The sequence below is a fragment of the Pteropus vampyrus genome, unplaced genomic scaffold, assembly GCF_000151845.1.
Source record: "Pteropus vampyrus isolate Shadow unplaced genomic scaffold, Pvam_2.0 Scaffold77, whole genome shotgun sequence".
Classification (NCBI taxonomy): Eukaryota; Metazoa; Chordata; class Mammalia; order Chiroptera; family Pteropodidae; genus Pteropus; species Pteropus vampyrus.
Genome location: NW_011888858.1, coordinates 4,580,238 through 4,585,158, shown reverse-complemented (window position 1 = coordinate 4,585,158; position 4,921 = coordinate 4,580,238). Strand labels below are relative to the sequence as shown.

Below are 4,921 nucleotides of genomic sequence, written 5' to 3'. Positions count from 1 at the left end.
GATTGAAAGTAACCCAACAAAACAGGATTTTCTGCTTTGAATTGATGCCCTTGACTCCAATAAAATGAAATAATTCCAAACTGAATTCTACCATTCTCAAGAAAAGAAAATTGAAACATTTTTAAAAAATCAAATAATTGTTGAAAGAATGCATAGAAGTGAAATAATTTGTTTCTCTTCCTTAAATGTGCCTATGGGTGGGTCAGTCTTGAGTTAGCACATCTCTGAAGATGCATACTGTAATCTGTTCAAATTTAATACTCTGAACCAGAACCTGGTGAGTCTCCGCTGCCATTGCTACTCCTCTGAAGGATCTGGAAGTGCTTCAAGAGGGAGCCCTCCATGCTCCTCATTAGCCAGCCTGCCTCCCGCACTTCCCACTGGAGGATTCCAGGATGGCATTCAATGGGAGTGCTCAGCTTAGGGTTAAGTGGATCCAGGGTTTACATTAATTGGACTTCACAAGTCTCAGAGGAAAACTGCATTTAGAAAGCAACCAAAAGAAAAGAGTATGGGTATCAGTTTACAACACGCAACTTGAAGACATTTTTCTTTAGCGTCTCTTCAAGTTTTCAAGTGGGAGTGAAAATTAAATTCACTATAAATAGAGTCAGCTCCAGGATTTCTGTTAGGCCAAGGTTGGAGGCAGCCACACAGTTGGAAGGATGGGAGAAAGTAGCAGACTTTTCTCGAAGCCCCCTCTTTCCTGTCTCCAGCCATCCCTCAGCTCATCCACAAAAAGAAACAGGACTAGAAGCTGCCCCCAGCAGAAGCCAGAATAATGGCTGAAGGTCCTCACCACCAAGAAGCAGACTAAGTTCATGCTGACATTAGTGAAGGGGCAGAGTATCAGCGCTAAGAACTCACTCTGGTGCCTTCTGCTCTTGTGTTGGCCCATCCTTTAAAAAAACATCCAAGGCAGTGTCAAAGCATAACTTCATTCCAAGCCCTGGAAAGAACATGTGTTGTAAAAGACACAGACTGCCTTCCAAATGTCTCGGCTGCACACAGGCTGCTGTCCTGCCCAACTCAGCTCTGAACCAAAGGCAAAGCTGTTTGACCCATGGACGTAGCAACAGAGCTGAAGCAGAGGTAAAGGGACAAGCTCAGACCTAGGAGATGGGAAAAAGATACCACTCTCTATGTTTGCTCAGTCTTCGAGGTAATCATGATGGTGAGGGTTAGTTTGTGCCTCTGTCTAGCAGATCTCAGCTGGACACACAGAGGCTGACACTCCTGACTTAGAAAGAGTCCGTTGTTTTAATATGACAGGCACACATTAGTTTGATTTTTTAAATGAATGATACAATTTTGAAAAAAAAATTTTAAAAATCCTCTCTATCTACAATGAAGACCACAAATATGTCTATTTCTCATTACTCCAAAATACTGTTCCAGTGAAAAGCCAAAATCTACACAACGTATCTATATTATTTTTTCTATTGTTTTATTGGTCCAGAAAAAAAATCCAACAACAACCTTAAATTATCTTTGGAAATATGAGTATTTTCCCATGAAAATAATTTCTTAGTTTTAAAAAAAAAAGAGAAGGGTAACAACATTATATGTGTTTTCTCTCTCTCTCTCTTCTCTCTCTCTCTTTTTTTTTTGCGCCTACAGCATCTGGTCTTCCTAGGTGGTCTCCCATCCAAGTACTAACCAGGCCCAACCCTGCTTAGCTTTCGAGATCGTATGGAATCAGGCTTGTTCAGGGTGGCATGGCCGTAGTGTATGCATTTTCTCTTGATTTGAGTTATACGGTATTTTAGAAGCTCTTGCTTAAAGTGGAGATTTTTAAATTAATAGCAAGGCATCTCTGTCGCTCAGAACTGGACGCTTACACAGTTGATCCTCATTATTTGTGAATTCTACAGTTGTGAATTCACCTACCTGCTTAAATTTATTTGCAACCTTGAAATCAATATTCATGGCACTTTCACAGTTATTCATGGATGCTCAGATATATCTGCCTTCTTGTTTCATTTCTCACCCTGTCAATAAGCGTCCTTTTCATAGTCTAATAAAAAGTGCCAAATTTTTTGCATTTTTGTGCATTCTGTTCGTGATTAAAACAGCCCCCAGGCATTGTGGCAAATGTGTTCTGAAAGTACAAGAAGTCGATGACGTGCCCTACAGAAAGCATAGGTGTGTTAAATGAACTTCGTTCAGGCACAGGTTACTGTGTTGTCGTCTGGGAGTTCAATGTAAATGAATCAATAATATGCATTAAATAAGGTGTCTTAAAAAATATACGTGAAACAAGGTTATATATTGATTGGTTGCTGAAAATGTGTCCAGAACATGCAAGAAGCTAACCCTATGTTTCTCCTAGGAGCAATAGTTCAGTATTTGCTAATTCAATGTTTTTAGTGACGTTATAGAATGTACCTACAGGGAATACTGGGAATCAACTATATTGGCTTTTAGAATTTGGAAGGATGAATCAGGATAGGGCATGAGAACCATCCACCAGGCTGGGTCAGGGCCTACCTGGCTGCTGAGGCCAGGTCTGGGAAGCCAGTCCAGGTGAGTCAACAGGGGAACTAGTAAGAACTCTGCAGTAAGGCCCACTGGGCTAGAAATACAGATGGGGTCAATATGTGGAAGTATGTGGTATGGGTGTGTGTGTGAGAGAGAGCGAGAGAGCGAGAGAGCGAGAGAGCACGGGTACTTTTAAATGCCCTGGGCGATTCTGATGTAAAGACCCAAAGTGAGAGAGGAATGCCCGGTACAGTGATCCTGGCTGCAATTAGAAAGCCCCTGGGACTTGAAAAAAATCCCAGATTAATAGATTCAGAATCTCTCTGCAGATGGAGGGAGTCTGGGGGCATGGATTATATATATAATCCCCTTGAGAATCCTTGGCTTAGTGAGATTACAAAGTTATCACTTTTGAAATTTTAAAATGAAATTACTGTAGAAAAGCAAAGAGGATAGAGTGGAGAAAGAGTTGGTGATACATATATGAATGTGATGACAGTGATGTCAAAGGTCCTGGGTCCCCTGATTCTTCTAATCCATCGAATCTTGACCTGCAGGGGAGGCAGGTGGGCTATTGAGGGGAGAAGAGTGGTTTTGGGGTGGGAGCTGACCTAGGGTCACATTATCACAGGATCTGCTCCAGTGTAAGGTCTACCAATTGGCTGTGAGACTGGCTGCTGCAGCTCTTAGGCCTTTGGAACTGACATTGGCAGTCAGAGTGGGCTGTTCAGTGACTTCGGTGACCACTGGGGCAGTGGTTCCTTCTCTTCTGGTCTCCCCTCCTCCTTTCCCTTCCCTTACACAGTAAGAGATGGGTAGCAGATCGTCGAGAAGATGCTGTTGCCTTGCACAGACTGCCTTCCTGGGCTGCTGCACCCATCCCCCAGCTGCTGTGGCTGCTAACAGCTTACAGCCACTTCCTTCTCCAAATACCTGCCTTCTGCTAAACAGCTGCTCCCCTGAGATGTTACGTCCCCCACACTCTTCTTTATCCTGGCTGAGACAGCGAGCCCACAGACAATGACTGACTGGCAGGGCTACCAAAGTCTGATTCCTTTGCCTCAAGGCAGGATGAATTCTGAAGGGCAATTCATGTTCCCTGATAGATCGGGCTAAAGCTAGAAAAACTGAGGCTATATCCTTATTTAGTATTTCCCCCTGTCCTATCCTATTTCCTTCATTCCCCTTTTCCTGAGAGCTCTTCCTCAAGAAATCCTTTGTACAAGAATACTTGTCTTAGGTACTGCTTCTAAATAACCCATCCTAAAACAAGTAGTGATTAGATAGTATGTAGGTGATGGGGAGGGGAGGGTAGAAAGAATATGAACTTGGAAGACAGATGTATCTGGGTTCAGCCTCAACTCCATCACTTCTTAGCTGCATGAATCTATCAGGTTACCTGGACTCAATAATCCTGTTTTCTTCTTTATATAATATGGAATGGCATCCCCTTGCAAGGATGTCATGATGATGACATTGAATGCAACCAGAGAATAGATGTGTAAGTCCATGGCACACAGTAGAGATTCAGTACTGCTAGCTTCCCTGGCCTCCAGGAACTTTCACACCACCTCCTTCTAAACTTGGTTCTTCACTATTCTCTTTGGTCCACCGTGCACTATGATTTTCTTAGTCTCTTTACATTCTCTTCTTCCTTCTTCTCTTTTACATTTTCCTTTTATTATCTCCTTTCCAAGGGTTTCTGCACCTCATTTTTTTATAGAGCGTTTCACTTCTCCCATCTATGATAAACTAAGAATGCACAGCCATATCCAGAAATACAGACCCTTGTTCTGTGGGCCATGGCCAAGGAAGCTGGAGTGAGGTTATCAGTTTTTGCCAACTCAACAGAGTTATGTTGGGTTCAGTTTTGTAAATAGGACTCAGAGGGCTAGTTTGTGGCTTTTCCTGAAATAGTGTTTAGCCAGGGAAGGATATACTATTTTCCTTGTAAGATGAAAATAAAAACCATTAAAAACCAATCACACTAGTGCTTGACATAGGAATCCTCATTAACATCAATCTTTCTCATCTGGGCCAAATGGTGAAGCAGAAGGGAGCTGATCCCCACAGTCAGGACGTAAGACAAGGCTTTACTGGCTTGGCCACAAGCTGGTTGTGGAACTTGGGGAGATTGTGTAACCTCTTTAGAGCCTAGTTTCTCCTTCACTAGAAAGGCTTTATAGCAAAATATGTGCCAGCTACTTCACAAGAGACCTCCTAGAATTCACAAAATATTATTTGGGAAGCTCTGGAACTCTGTGCAGAAACCAATTGAGAGCAATGTATTTTGTTACTAATATTCTTGTTAATAACACTAATTGCAAATCAGCTCACTAGGTTATGAAGTACTAAAAGTCATGTCTGTCATAGTAAACATTCTACATTGAAGATGGTGGGAAATCTGGGCACCCAATACCAACTGGATTTTTATAATAAT

At 42.2% G+C, this 4,921-nt stretch overlaps 1 pseudogene; it reads right to left on the bottom strand.

Annotated features, from left to right (window-relative positions):
* Positions 1–1,611: 1,611 nt before the first annotated feature.
* On the bottom strand, positions 1,612–1,730 carry LOC111741393 (annotated as a pseudogene).
* Between the last annotated feature and the right edge of the window lie 3,191 nt (positions 1,731–4,921).